General features: G+C 41.4%; 1 protein-coding gene and 1 non-coding gene across 4 annotated transcripts in view; one reads left to right on the top strand and one right to left on the bottom strand.

Annotated features, from left to right (window-relative positions):
- mdm2 (MDM2 proto-oncogene) overlaps nt 1–15,914 on the bottom strand; it is a 113,187-nt gene that overhangs the window by 68,713 nt on the left and 28,560 nt on the right. The window lies entirely within an intron of this gene.
- On the top strand, nt 6,128–6,248 carry LOC125485417. The gene has a single exon (XR_007264146.1). It is a non-coding gene; the product is annotated as a U6atac minor spliceosomal RNA (small nuclear RNA).

Raw genomic sequence — 15,914 nt, 5'->3', positions numbered from 1 at the left:
ACTTTGGTGTCATCCGCAAATTTACTAACCCATCCTTCTACACCCTCATCCAGGTCATTTATAAAAATGACAAACAGCAGTGGCCCCAAAACAGATCCTTGAGGTACACCACTAGTAACTGAACTCCAGGATGAACATTTCCCATCAACCACCACCCTCTGTCTTCTTACAGCTAGCCAATTTCTGATCCAAACCGCTAAATCACCCTCAATCCCATGCCTCCGTATTTTCTGCAATAGCCTACCATGGGGAAGCTTATCAAACGCTTTACTGAAATCCATATACACCACATCAACCGCTTTACCCTCATCCACCTGTTTGGTCACCTTCTCAAAGAACTCAATAAGGTTTGTGAGGCACGACCTACCCTTCACAAAACTGTGTTGACTATCCCTAATCAAATTATTCCTTTCTAGATGATTATAAATCCTATCTCTTATAATCCTTTCCAACACTTTACCCACAACCGAAGTAAGGCTCACTGGTCTCGCTCATCACATGGTGATTTAACCTTGGACCAGGCTGGTGTTGGGGCCTCCACTGCTGAATCTGTGGAAGAGGATGTCCCACCTCTGCACCACCCCGTCCAGCAGGACCTCCAGGACAAATGTCAGGAACCATGCAAGGCAGCTCTGGACTGACGTTGCTTCTCTGAGTCTATAACAGGCTTTGAGACACAGTGTAAGCGATGTTGGTCTTTTATTGGATATCATCTGAGTTGCAAGTTGGTCTGTAATCAGTGTTGGCAAAATGGGGATAGCATTGATGTCATAGTGTAGGTACTTAATGAGTTTGATAAGATACAGCGAGAAATATCACTGACCCCGACAGCAACAAACTCTTCAAAAAATTCAACGCAACTTGCACTCGGCCAAAAAAACTCATCCCGTAAACCACAAACAAAGTTACCCGCTATTCAGTGTATTCTGTTCTTTAACTTTTTTACCTTAGTAAATGGAGCTGTGTGAATGGGAAAAGTGGAACACATTTAATGTGCTACCAAATAGGGGTGGCTCAGTGGCTCAGTGGTTAGTGCTGCTGCCTCACAGAGCTAGAGACCCGGGTTCAATTCCACCCTTGGGCAACTGTCTGTGTGGAGTTTGCACACTCTCCCTGTGTCTGCATGGGTTTCCTCCCACAGTCCAAAGATGTGCAGGTGAATTGGCCACGTTAAATTGCCCACAGTATTCAGGGATGTGTGGGTTTATAGGGGTTGGGTCTGGGTGGAATACTCTGTGCGTCAGTGTGGACTTGTTGGGCCAAAGGGCCTGTTTCCACACCATAGAGATTCTATGATCAAATTAATAACAGACCTTTTAAGGGAGGCCTACTTCATAATTGATATATTTAACTTGAGTCATAGTTCCCCTTGCAGTGCCCTTGTCTTAGTTGACAAGTCTAATAGAGTGATTATGTCAGCGGACCATCTAGTTACGTAGGTTTTTGACTCCAGTCATTAACACAATATTTTTAAACGAAAGCATCAATTGAAATTTCAGTCCCTGATGACAAATGTGAAAAGTTTGCTATATAAGGTTTCTTGCTTTGTTCTCGATAGTGTTGACGTGTTTTAGTTGTCAATATTGTGCCATCTGCTACCTCCTAGTTATAGCGTGCAATCAGTTGACTTGTGTCTCCCATTTCATACTCAGGGTAATCCTCAGAGGCTGGCTGTAGGATTTACCTTCCGTCTTTTAATTGTGACACCAATTACATTTCTCAATGGAGTTGTTTTCTTCAGCGAATGGAGTAATCCAGTGAAATAAGGGAACCAGAAATGACAACATTATTAGGTACATCTTATAAAAATATATTAGGGACTCCAGGAGGCCTAGGGTCCAAGTCACACTTGCTCCAGAAGTATGGAGTAGCGTCACTGAACAGATTGATTAGAAAATATCAGTCTAATAGAGTGATTATGCGCAGTGGTAGTATCCCTCCAAAAAGCCAACTTAAGATAAATGAAATTAAAAGTATACATAAATCACAGTCTACACCACAATGACTACGCATCTGGCTGAAATGGGTGGGAGCAAATTACTACAGATGCAGGAATCTGAACTGAAAACAAAAATTGCTAGAGATTACAGCAGGTCAGGCAGCATCCGTGGAGAGACAGCAAGCTAATGATTTGAGTCTTGATGACGCTTCATCAGAGCTGGTGAAGTGTGGAGGGGGCAGCATTTTTGCAATAGTTAAGTTAGCTAGAGTTCAAGATCCTTATGCTCCTGTGAGGGTGAAGGGTAAGGTTGGCAGGAGTAGGGAACCCTGGATGACAAGAGATTTTGAGGCTTTGAGCAGAAAAAAGGAGGCATGGCTCAGGAACAGGCATCTAGAATCAAGGGAATCCCTGGAAGTACAGAGGGGATACAGGAGTTACCGAAGGAGGAAATCAGGAGAGCGAAAAGGGGGCATGAGATAGCTTTGGCTGAGAAGATTAGGGTGAATCCAAAGAGGTTCTTTAAATATGTTAAAGGAAAAAGAATAACTAGAAACAGAATAGGACCCCTCAAGGACCAAAGTGGACATGTATATGTGGAACCGCAAGAGATGGCGAGTTCCTCAATGAATATTTCTCCTCTGTGTTTACTGTGGAGAAAGACAGGAAGATTTGGGGACTTGGGGAAGTCAGTGGTGATATCTTTGGGACAGTCCATATCACAGTACAGGAGATGTTGGAAGTATTAGAATGTACGAAGGTGGATAAATCTCCTGGTCCTGACCAGATATATCCAAGAACCCTGCAAGAGGCTAGAAAAGAAATTGCGGGAGCCCTGGCTGATATATTTGCATCATCGTTAGCCACGGGTAAGATCCCGGAAGACTGGAGGATAGTGAATGTTGTGCCCTTATTCACAAAGGGCTGCAAAGAAAATCCTAGAAATTATAGACCAGTAAGCTCAACATCTGTGGTAGGTAAGTTACTTGAGAAGATTCTGAGGCATAAGATATACATGCATTTAGAAAGACAGGGTTTGATTAGGAGTAGTCAGCGTGGCTTTGTGCATGGGAGGTCATGCCTCACAAATTTGTTAGAGTTCTTTGATGAAGTGACCAGGAAGGTTGATGAGGGCAGGGCAGTAGACGTAGTCTACATGGATTTCAGTAAGGCCTTTGATAAAGTTCCACATGGTAGGCTGCTCTGGAAGGTTACATTGCATCGAATCTAGGGAGAGCGGGCAAATTGGATACACAATTGGCTTGATGGTAGGAAGCAGAGGGTAATAGTGGAAGGATGCTTGTCAGACTGGAGGCCTGTGTCTGGTGGTGTGCCTCAGGATTCAGTGCTGGGCCCATTACTATTTGTTATCTATATCAATGGTTTGGATGAGAATGTACAAGGCATGATTAGTAAGTTTGTGGATGACACTAAAATAGACAGTATCATGGACAGTGAGGAAGGTATTCAGAAATTGCAGCAGAATCTTGATCGGCTGGGGAAGTGGGCCAATAAATGGCAAATAGAGTTTAATATAGATATGTTTGAGGTGTTGCATTTTAGAAAGTCAAATCAAGGTGGGAATTTCATGGTGAACGGTAGGGCCCTAAGGAGTGTAGTGGAACAGAGGGACCTTGGAGTTCAGGCACACAGGTCTCTGAAAGTGGAGTCACAGGTAGACAGGGCAGTGAAGAAGGCTTTTGGCACACTGGCCTTCATCAGTCAGGGCATTGAGTATATAGGTTGTGAAGTTATGATGCAGTTGTACAGGACATTGGTGAGGCCACACTTGGAGTTTTGTGTTCAGTTTTGGTCACCGTGCTATGGGAAGGATGCTATTAAACTGGAAGGAGTGCAGAAGAAATTTACAAGGATGTTGCCAGGACTCAACAGACTGAATTATAGGGAGAGGTTGGACAAGCTAGGAGTTTTTTCTTTAGAGCATAGGAGACTGATGGGGGATCTTATAGAAGTGTATAAGATCATGAGAGGCGTGGGTAGGGTGAATGCACTCGGTTTTTTTTTCCCATGGTTGGGGAATCAAGGACTAGAGGGCATCAGTTTAAGGTAAGAGGAGAAGGAATACATGGGAACCTGAGGGGCAACTATTTTACACAGAGGGTGGTATGTATATGGAATGAGCTGCCAGTGGAAGCGGTTGAGGCGGGTACATTAACACCAATTAAAAGGCATTTGGGCAAATACATAGATGGTATAGGTTTAGAAGGATATGGGCCAATTGCAGGGAAATGGGGTTAGCGTGGATGGACATTTTGGTCAGCACAGACCAGTTTGGACCAAAGGGCCTGTCTCTGTGCTGTAGGACTCTCTGATTCTACCATCAGTTGTGAGGAAGGGTCACCCAACCCAAAACGTTAACTCTGGTTTTCCTTCACAGATGCTGCCAGACCTGCTGAGCTTTTCCAGCAACTTCTGTTTTGGTTCAAAATTGAACTCAGAAGGTTGTAAACTGCCTATTTTGAAGATGAGATGTTGCTCCTCCAGTTCGCGCTGTGATTCGTTGGAGCATTGGAGCATGCTTGGGACAGACAAGTGGGCATGCGAGCAAGATGCTGTGTTAAAATGACCTGGTCGGGGAAGGAGGCTCGTTAGCAATGCAAATCAGGGTGTGGTGTAGCAACAGGATCACATACAATGTTGAAAATGCACAAAAATATATCACAATGTCTTTCGGGGTCAGAATTCTTTTTGCAGTACGTGAGTGAACAAGTTAGAGATTTCTACCCCTTCCCCTGCAGTGAAATGACATAAATTCTGACATTAAGAAAATTAATATAAAAGCAACATATGGTGTTACTGAAAACTAAATGTGCGAAATAATCAGTAGATCAGGCAGTAGACTTAGAGAAAGAAACAAAATTAATCATTCCATTTTCTGTCTCCACAGATGCTGCCTGGGATCTGATGATTATTTCCAGCATTTTTGGTTTCTATTTCATCTCACTGAATTTTTTATATGTTCTATTGACTATGTCCCTTATATCGTGTTTGCTTGAACACCTGGTTGGGCAGGTGATAATAAATGAATTAGACATAGATGATTAAGGAACACTGTCTGACTGAGAATTTATTGTTTACAGTTCAAATTATATAGATGACAATGTCAGGTTGGCACCATGGAGTTTTCAGTTGATTAATTGAAGAAATTTGAGTTGTTAATTTAACATCTTTACATAATCCCTCTGGTGTAATAATGCATTGAATACTAGATTGGGTTTGCAAAAACTATATAAAGCACTAGTCACATGACAATTGTGAACAGTTTTGGATTCCTTATCTAAGGAAAGATATACTGGCATTGGAGATGATCCAGAGGAGGTTCACTATGCTGATTCCAGGTTTGGATGGACTGTTATTCAAGGAGATGTTGAGTACATCAGGCCTGTATTCATTGGAATATTGAAGAATGAGAGATGACCAAAAACTCTTCTTAGCGGATTGACAGGGTATATTTGGAAAGGTTGTTTCACCTTGTTGGAGGCTTTAGGAATTGAGGACATAATCTCAAAATAAGGGGTTGCACATTTAAGTCAGAGATGAGGACAAATTACTTCTCTCAGAGGGTAGTGAATCTGTGGAATTCTTTACAACAGAGGGCTGTGACAGAAGAGTCATTAAGTATATTCAATACTGAGACAGTCAGATTTTTAATCAGGAAGGGAATTATGTTTCTGGGGAAACCGCAGGAAAGTGAAATTGAGGATTATCAGATCAGTCATGATCTCATTGAATGGTAGAGCAGACTCGATGGGCCGAGTCTGGGATGGGAGGAGCCATCATAGAATTGACATTTGTTGGAAGGAATATGCTTGATGGACTAAATGGTTTCTTTCCAATCCAGTTTATTTTTGCCTTATGGTAAGTTTAGTGAGAATTGTTGGAGCTTTACCACGTTATATAAGTTATGATATCATGGATGTGGGAGTAGTGATGCTACTTAAGTAAAAACATCAGATGATGTAAGGCGGGATGGAGGTGGGAAGGTGAAACAGAGCTCAGTTGGCTAATGTGTTGCTTCAGAATAACAGCAACAGGACAGGTTTGATCTGGACACAGACAAGAGTCTTTGCTCTGCCCTTTGGAGTGGAAGGCAACACCAATCACCACTGATAAAAACTGTCAGGGAAATAGCTCAGGATATAGCACCAACACACAATGTGCCAAAGTGTGTTGTATGAAAGGAGAGAGGTTAGCATGCCCTTAATAAGGATGGAAGACGATTTAGTGGCTTTACAACACACAAATGGTTATGGCAATGCCATCTACTTAGTGGCATCTAATCACATTTGGGGGTGGCACGGTGGCTCAGTGGTTAGCATTGCTGCCTCACAGTGCCAGGGACAGGTTTGATTTCAGCCTCAGGTGACTGTTTATGTGGAGTTTGCACATTCTCTTTCTATCTGCGTGGGTTTCTGCTGGGGGCTCTCGTTTCTTCCCACAGTCCAAAGATGTGCAGGTTAGGGTGGATTGGCCATGCTAAATTGTTCATAGTGTCCTGGGATGTGCAGCCTAGGTAGGTGAGCCATGGGAAATGTGGGGTCAGAGAGATAGGGTGTGAGGTGGGTCTGGTTGGGATTCTCTTCAAAGGGTCAGTGCAGACTCAATGGTCCGAATAGCTTCTTTCGACACTGGAGGGATTCTGTGACTTTATGACTGCCTTTGGGAAAGTACACACATGAATGAATCAGATAACATAGGTAATCTGTGAAGGAGAAAACCATTCCAAAAGTTCGATAAACCACTAATTTAAACAATGGATTGCCAACCTTTCGATATGCATTTACTGCACTGGATTGAGTATACTGCATGGAAAATAAATTGGAATCTTTGGAAGGGCATGCAAAGAGGTTGGAGTTTAAAATCATTCGAAGCTCTTTGAGCATGTTATCTGGAGAGGTTCCAAAAGAACAATGACTCATTGTATTATTGATAAAAAGTTTTTAAAATGATACATCTGACCCCAGCAATCATTTTTATTTACGGTGTTGCAGCAATACTGTTAAATTGTGTGACCTTGAAACTTACAATAACATGACTGACAGTGTATTTTCTACATCCATAAGCATATTTTAGAATAGTTGAACATATTTTGAAAAATCTGAAAAGCACAATGTATAGGGATAAAGCAGGTTTAGCCAATCAGCCATGATCGTGAAGAATGGTGGGGGCAGGCTCGAATGACTGAATGGACTCATCTTGCTTCCATCTTCCATGTTTCCATCAGAAGACCAGGGAAGTTGCCGTTTTGGGTCGGGACCCTTCTTCAGAAATGGGGAAGGGGAGGTGAGAGGAGGTGTGAGGTTGGGGAAGGTAAGTGGGATGGTGATAGGTGAGTGCAGGTACGCAGAGGTGGGGATTGGTCATGGGGATTGGTGGGGCGGATAGGTGGGAGAGAAGATGGACAGGTTGTGTCAGGTCAAGGAGGCGGGGATGAGAGGGAGGGTTGGTCATGGGACGAGGCCGGGGGTGGGGAGATTTTAAATCTGGTGAATTCCATGTTTAGGCCATCGAGCTGTAGGCTCCCGAGGCAGAATATGAGATGTTGCTCCTCCAGTTTGCGGGTGGTGTAATTGTGGCACTGGAGGAGGCCCAGGATGGACATGTCGTCCAGGGAGTGGGAGGGGGAGTTAAACTGGTTCGCCACTTCAGCATCTGCAGTTCTTGCTCTTTCTATGTTGCAACTCAATGTAAAAATCTGCCTCTTACCATCAAATGATATATGCCTTATTGGCGCCCTCTGGTGGTGACTGAATTATGTGCGGGAGTTAAAATATCCCACCATCAATTGTAAGGAGTTGCTGACAGATTTTATAATAAAATAAAGAGCTGCAGATCTGAAACAAAAACAGAAAGTGCTAAAGAAACTCAGCAGGTCTAGCAGCAACTGTTGAGAGAAAAACAGAGGTAATGTTTTGAGTACAATGGCTGTTCCCTCACTATTCAGATATTTTATTTTTTATGCTGTTATCAGCTCATAAGTTCAACATCTTTGCGGACCAAACATCTTAGAGCCGGTGCACAAGGCAAGCTAATTTAATGGCAGATGCCACAACTGCCTTGTCAAAGCAGAATCTGGCCTAGTATTAACAAATACTAAGTCTTCTGTAATGATTGAGTGTGAATGTGAAGTAATTTTGTTTGACATTAATTTGATGACTTGTAAAGTAGGTTTGTGAAATAACTCCTTGAAGGCCAGTATCCCATTACCAAGTCACCCATTATTTACACTTAAGGAGCCAGGTCAGTGTCATGTACTATCTCAGAGCTGGCTCCCAAATTAACAGAACCTCTGGCACAGAGATAGTAGGAACTGCAGATGCTGGAGAATCTGAGATAACAAGATGTAGAGCTGGATGAACACAGCAGGCCCAGCAGCATCAGAGGAACAGGAAGGCTGACGTTTCGGGCCTAGACCCTTCTTCAGAAATAAACATTCCCATTAAATAGCAGGTTTCTAAACATGTACAAGTCTGCCAATGTTTCAAAGAAGTTTCCTTTCATTGATCATCCAATTTGAGAACATTTTTAATTGCACTAGGATTGTTAAAAATCTTGTAAGGACTAAGACAGGGGTTGTCATAAAATGATTTGATTATTCTTTACAAAAAGGACTAACTGGAAATGTCTGCAGAATACTCTTAAGTTAGAGGAAATATTGATTAGAAAAAAGAGAGGGATTGTCAATAATTTTAAAAAGATGCTTCTTAAAATATGTTGCAGATACAAATTAATGGTGTGAACTTGTATATAAGAAAGGGAGCAAGAATTAAAAAGTATGTGTGTGATAACAGGATAAGATGTAAAGTGGGTCAAGAATATATTAGACAATAGATAAAGAGGTCATACGATCAGGAAGGAATCAAAATAAGTTAATAACAAAACGTAGGTAAGCCAAGAAGCAGAGTCACAGCATGGGCAATTTGGTAATTATGTTATGATAATTTCTAATTTTGAAATGTTGATAACTTGTCATGATAAATGTCCATTAGACCAGATAAGGCCATAACGGTGCAAAGGGCAGAAAAACCGGATGTCTTTGCAAGATGAGTTATAGCACTGAGGGAAGTGAAAAATGTGTATGCATGGAGGGGCGCAGATCTGGTGAAGTGCTTTTAAATACTATCGTATGTACTAATAGTTGATCTCAGTAAATGTCAACTCATGAATTTTCATCAAAAATTATTAATTTTGCATTTACATTGTTTGTAATTCTAACTGCAACTTGTGTTCAAAATGAACAAACCTTCTGTACTTAGCACTCTTGTGCTACTGAAGTCAAACGTACACTGGTGCAAATCTACTTGAGTGGATCATAGAATGGCACACCATTGAAATTTAGCTCCTTGTGTGTGTGCATGTCAACGCTTGATGTCAAGGTTACCATCTCCCTAGTGCCTGCTGTATCCCTGACAATCCCACCCTCAAATATAGAAATAAAGTATCAAGAAGAAAGAGGCAGATATACAGCCCAGTTCAAACTTAATGGTTGATGAGATTGCAGAACAGATGAATACTTGTACATTAGCTAGAGAAGCCAAGCTTTTTGAAAGGAACATTAAAAACTGGAGGAGACTTAGGCAAATGCTTAAGATAAACAGAGCAAACAGAGGAAACCTTGTATGTGGTCACAGTTGGAGGATGAAGTAGCAAAATACATCAATGAAAATTGGCAGAATATAGTCAGTTTCCTGTGGGTCTATCTGAATCATTGCCCTGAAATGTCATTGTAGGTTTCATGGGCAGCTCTGCATACTGTACCAGGTTTATGAAGAGAAACAATCTTACAACACTAAGGAAGAGTGAGATTTTAGTGACTCCCAGCAGAACTTGATGACAAGTTTATTGCATTTCAGCAGTGTATAATCAAATATTGATAAAGGATTGGATACAGATTGGCCTATGTTAGGATATGAATGTGACTCCCACTAATTTTGACATACCAGCCAATCAAACAGAGAGCAAACATCGAGAGGGAGCAGTGTTGCTGAAAACCTCCCATGATTTTATAAACCTTTATAAGATCACCCCTCAACCTCCTACGCTCCAGTGAAAAAAATCCCAGCCTATCCAGCCTCTCCTTATAACTCAAACCCTCCATTCCCAGCATCATCCTCGTAAATCTTTCCAGATCCCTCTGCAACTTAGTTTAATCAAGAGAATTATGTAAAAAAAAGTCTTCCTGTCTGGGACATATTTAGGTCACACATTGCTGATGATGTTGTTAGTGAAGTTAGACCATAAAACAGTAGATATTATTGTGATTCCTGGTGGCCCAAATAGCCTTGCTCGACCATTAGATTTCTCTCTACGCAAAGCTTTCAAGGTTGGCAGGAGAAAAATCTGAACTTAAGAACATAAGAAATAGGAACAAAGGTAGGCCATTCAGCCCCTCGAGTCTGTCCTACGATTCAACAAGATCATGGCTGATCTACCCCCAGTCCTCAACACTTTTGAGCCAGCTCCTTGTCACTCTCAACTCCCTAATATTTCAACAATCTATCTTCTCCTTAAATGCTTTCAGTGATCTTGCCTCCACAATTCTCTGGGATAGAGAATTCTAGACATTCACTACCTTCTGGGAGAAGAAATTCCTTCGTATCTCAGTTTTAAATGAATATCCCCTTATTCTGTAACAATGTCCCCTAGTTTGCGATTTCCCTATTAGTGGAACCATCTTCTCAACATCCACCCTGTGTGAAGCCACCTCATAATTTTGTATGAGACAACAAGGTGCAGGGCTGGATGAACACAGCAGGCCAAGCAGCATCATAGGAGCAGAGAGGCTTGTTTTAATAAGATCACCTCTCATTCTTCTGAATTCTAATGAATAAAAGCTTAATCTGTTTAGCCGTTCTTGATAATTCAACCCCTTCATTGTAGGTATCTTTTAAACTGCCTGCAATGCCAGTAATTCATTTCTTAAATTTGGGGACCAAAACAGTTCACAGTACTCCAGGTGTGGCCTCACCAAAACCCTGTACAGTTAGAACAAGACTTCTCTGTTTTTAAAATCTGACAAGTGGACTGACTGGATGACTTTATGAGAGATGAAATTCGCCAAGCGATACAGCATGCAGACTCCAATGTCAGCAACCTCATGTGACTGGGTTGTAGAGGACAGGGAAGAAATGGAGATGGAGATTACCACCAAATCATTCAAGAAATGTGGACTATCCAATGGATTTGATGGTATAGAAGATGATTATTTGTGGAATTATATATAGCTGATGATATTATTACTAATGAAGGTGATGTTTATGATCCATATGCTGATGATCCTATTTAGAAGGCAAACTGGAATGTGTTATTTGGTTTTGAAGTTGGAGGGAGTGATATTTATGCATTTTAATGCACATTCATTGCAGGCTGTACTGCTAAGTAATACTTATTCTTTCCAGTACTCTTAAAAAATTGAATAAAATTGTACATATTTTTGTATATGGCTTTTGTTTTTGATGAATTTAATGATTTCTGGAGAGTAACTTGTTCAGCTTTAATGTCTGTCTCCATAACAGCTATTATTTATCTCAATTATTTATTTATCTTTAACAACTGAATAATAAAAATAATTCTGGTTCATTTTCACCACCTGCGGGCCCTGTTGACGGAAATAGTCTCGAACCTGGAAATCTGTGGCAGGGACAAGGTAGGAGAGGATGGGTTTCAACCCTCAAAATTATTACTCATATAATAGGTCAATCCCCTATGTTTTGATTTAAGATTTAATCTAGAAAAAAATTAACAGTCTAAGCAACAGTTTAAAGGAAAAGCAAGGTTTGCATTTTTATCTCACTTCTCACAAGCACTGGTGGTCTCAGCGTTAACAGCCAATGAAATATTTTTTGAAGTGTTATCACTGAAGTAAACATTAAACATGTGTCAGCTATTTTGGTCTCCACAAACCCAAAATTGTTGAAGACCAGATGATCTGCTTTTAATAACTGAGAAATAATTAGCCAAGATAATTAGCCAAAAGCTCTCCTGCTCTTCTTACAAATATTGCCATTGGATCTTTTACATCCACCTGAGCGAGTAGATGGGGTCATGGTTTAACATCCTACTTGAAAGACAGTACTGTACGTCCAACAGTACATTGCTACTTCAGTACTGCACTGGACCATCAGCCTTGATTTTTTTGCTCAAGCATTGAACTTAAATCTGGCATTGTGTTTTCTTTATTCGTTCATGGGATGCGGCATCGCTGGCTAGGCAGCATTTATTGCCCATCCCTAACTGCCCAGAGAGCAGTTAAGAGTCACCGAGAGTCATTGCTGTGGGCTTGGAGTCACATGTAGGCCAGACCGGGTAAGGATGGCAGTTTCTTCCCTAAATTAGTGAACTAGATGAGGTTTTCCAAGAATTGACAATGGATTCATGGTCATCATTAGACTGTAGTTTCAGATTTTTCAAATTGAATTCAAATTCCACCATCTGCCATGGATTCAAACGCAGATCCCTAAAACATTACCTAGGTCTCTGGATTAACAGCAATAATATCACTAGGCCATCACGTCCCTTGTAATTTACGGGTCAGTGAAGAAGAGAAACAGTAGTGGGTGGATCTGTGCTGAGTTTGCTCTAATGCTCATGGTTTAAGAAAAATTATGTTGAGTACGAGTCAGCCCACCCAGTCTGATCAACTCTAGTACGAGAGGTTTGTTACAACCATATAACTAGTGTGTTACTCGAGTTGTCATAGTACCATAGGCTGCTCTCTTGCTAGACAGAGATGACTGGTGGGGAGTTTAACCTGAGGGTCACTAAGGTGAGGCTGAGAAGGCATAGTCTTCATAGTATCCTGAGTCAGTACAGAAATTGAACCCACACTATTGGCATAGCTCTGCAGTGCAAACCAACCATCCAGACAGGTGAGCCACCTGATCACCTCTACAGTTAAAACATTACTTATTCAATGAATAAGACATTGCTGCACTTAGCCTTGTGAAATAAATTGGATTCTTTCTTTCTGTCTGAGCGCGCACAGTTATTAGAATTTTCTGTCTTTATGCTGGAACTCTTTTTCTTTCGAATGGTCAGGGCAACTTCACAAATTATAATAAAACAGGAATTTGAATAAAGCAGGAAGCAACAAGAATTGTGGCTTGTGGCACACAGCAATCTCCATTTGCTAAAATTCACACAAAACCTTTGACACACCAGTCAGTGGTGTAGTGGACTCAGAGTCATACAGTTGTACAACATGGAGACAGGCCCTTCGGTCCAACTTGTCCATGCTGACCAGATACACTAAATTAATCTAGTCCCATTTGCCAGCATTTGGCCTATATCCCTCTTAAACTCTTCCTCTTCATATACCCATCCAGATGCCTTTTAAATGTTGTGATTGTACCAGCCCCAACTACTTCCTCTGGCAGCTCATTCCATACACATACCATCCTCTGTGTGAAAAAAATTGCCTGTGAGGTCCCTTTTAAATCCTTCCCCTCTGACCTTAAATCTATGCCTTATACTTTTGGGCTCCCTTACCCTGGGATAAAGACCTTGGCTATTCACCCTATCCGCGCCCCTCATGATTTTATAAACCGCTATAAGACCTACAGCATCTGATGCTCCAAGAAAAACAGCCTCAACTTATTCAGTCCCTCCCGATAACTCAAATCTGACCATTAGGGTTACTGGTATGTATTAAACTTGTCTTTTTGGACCATAAGAATGTTAGACTGAAGTTGGCATGAATCAACTCTACAGCCTCCTTCTTCATTCAGCTCTGAGCCTAATTCACCTGTGGTATTAAACACAGTGAGGAAGGAAGTTTCTTTTAGTTCAGAGGGATGCTTGTACTAAGCAGATCATAACATTGGTCGTCAATTTAGTGTAGTGATACGGGTTTAGGTACATGGAGTTACTTACTAAATTTCTCAGGCATTACCACGTTACGTAGATGTTATTTGGATAAACAGAACAGGAAGTAAATATGAAAATAGGAACTATGAGCTGCTGGAATGAAGTTAATATTGACAGGGTGAACACTTAACTGTTTACTGGTTGATAATTAATCTGTAATTCTGGGGTAGTTTTGGGTAAAGGCAATGCTGTGGGCAGGAAGAATATTGAATTTTTTTTCCCATCAAGTAAAATCAGAACTGCTTATATTTGTGATTTTTGAAGAAAAAAATTGGGGCAGGTATGAAATATCCTGATTATTTATTTAATTTGTTCAAGTTTAAAAAAGGACGTGGAGGGAAAGGCATTGTGGAAGGGCAGGAGTGGAGAAAATGCAGTTCTTTAAATGATGTGAAGGCCACTTATGTTTTTTTTATTTAAAAAGGAAGGTAGCCAGGAAGGTTGTAATTGAATTATTTACTTAAACACCGGTTGAATCTATAAATTCCAGAGGTCCTGGTGGGGGAGGAAGGTTTTAGATTTATTTACTGAAGCAGCTCGGAAATGGATTAACCTGTTGGAAGAATTCTGTTTTTCTGCCTCCTCACAGTGAGTTGGATGATCTAGTGTTTTCTAACGATGGGTTGGGTACTGATCCCTCTTGACAGAATCACAGAATCATAAAATGATACAGCACAGAGCTAAACTGAAACAAAACAAAAAACTGTGGATGCTAGACATCTGAAACAAAAACAGAAATTGCTAGAGACATTCAGCAGGCCTGGCAGGGACTCAACAGTTCTGAAGAAGGGTCACTGGGCATGAAACATTAACTCTGTTTGTCTCACCACAGATGTTGCCAGACCTGCTGAGCTCCCCCAGCAATTTCTGTTGCTGTTACAGCATAGAGTAGGCCATTTGGCCCATTGTACCTGTGCCATGGTAAAGCTGTCCATTGATCCTACTCTGTTGCTCTTTCCCAAGATCTCTAAAGCTTTTGCTTTCAGGCATCAATACTTTTGGTCTCTTGATTTAACATTCTTGACTCACACATATCTTGTATAATACCTTCCTTTTGCCGTCTCTGGCTGTTTGCTTTGGCACGACCTACTCCCTGATGCAATAGAGGTTTCACACCTCTCTATTGCCATCTCTGATTGTTTGCTAGTTTTAAATTCATCTGTGGGATGTGGGCGTTGCTGGCTGGCCAGTATTTCTTGCCCATCCCTAGTTGCCCCTTGAGAAGGTGGTGGTGAGCTGCCTCCTTGAACCGCTGCAGTCCATGTGCTGCAGGTTGATCCACAATGCCCTTAGGGAGGGAATTCCAGGATTTTGACCCAGTGACAGTGAAGAAATGGCAATATATTTCCAAGTCAGGATGGTGAGTGGCTTTGAGGAGAGCTTGCAGGGGGTGGTGTTCCCATGTATCTGCTGCCCTTGTCCTTCTAGATTGAAGTGGTTGTGGGTTTGGAAGGTGCTGTCTGAGGATCTTTGATGAAACTCTGCGGCGCATCTTGTAGATGGTACACACTGCTGTTGCTGAGCATCGCTGGTGGAGGGAGTGGAGGCTTGTGGATGTGGTGCTAATCAAGCGGCTGCTTTGTCCTGGATGGTGTCAAGCTTCTTGAGTGATGTTGGAGCTGGACCCATCCAGGCAAGTGGGGAGTATTCCATCACACTCCTGACTTTGTGCTAACTACTCCCTGTTGCAATAGAGCTTTCATTCTCATTGTGTTCCCTTTTCAGTGTTCCCTCATGGCTATATTTTGTGTTCCTTATCTTCTATTTTGCTCATATGTAGCTCTCCCACCTAACTCAAATAGGACCCGGTTATGCCTCATTGGGATAGCACACTGGAAATCAAGCCCCACTATTCCCAGAGTCATCATAAAAGTTATAGATTGTATAAAAGTATACAAAATTCCCCAATTTACCTGTCTTTTACTCTCAGATTGACAGACAGATCAAACCAGGTTCCTGTACTTAACAAGATTTAATATTTATTGCAAGTAAATAGACTCTAGCTACGGGTAAAATAATTTACCTATCAACACATAACTCTTCTAGTTGAAAGTCCAGCCTCCTAATAAAACTCCCCCTTACACACACA

This window comes from Rhincodon typus, chromosome 18 (genome assembly GCF_021869965.1).
Source record: "Rhincodon typus isolate 14 chromosome 18, sRhiTyp1.1, whole genome shotgun sequence".
Taxonomy (NCBI): Eukaryota; Metazoa; Chordata; class Chondrichthyes; order Orectolobiformes; family Rhincodontidae; genus Rhincodon; species Rhincodon typus.
The sequence above is the reverse complement of the archived record's forward strand: the minus strand, read 5'-3'. Positions and strand labels throughout refer to the sequence as shown.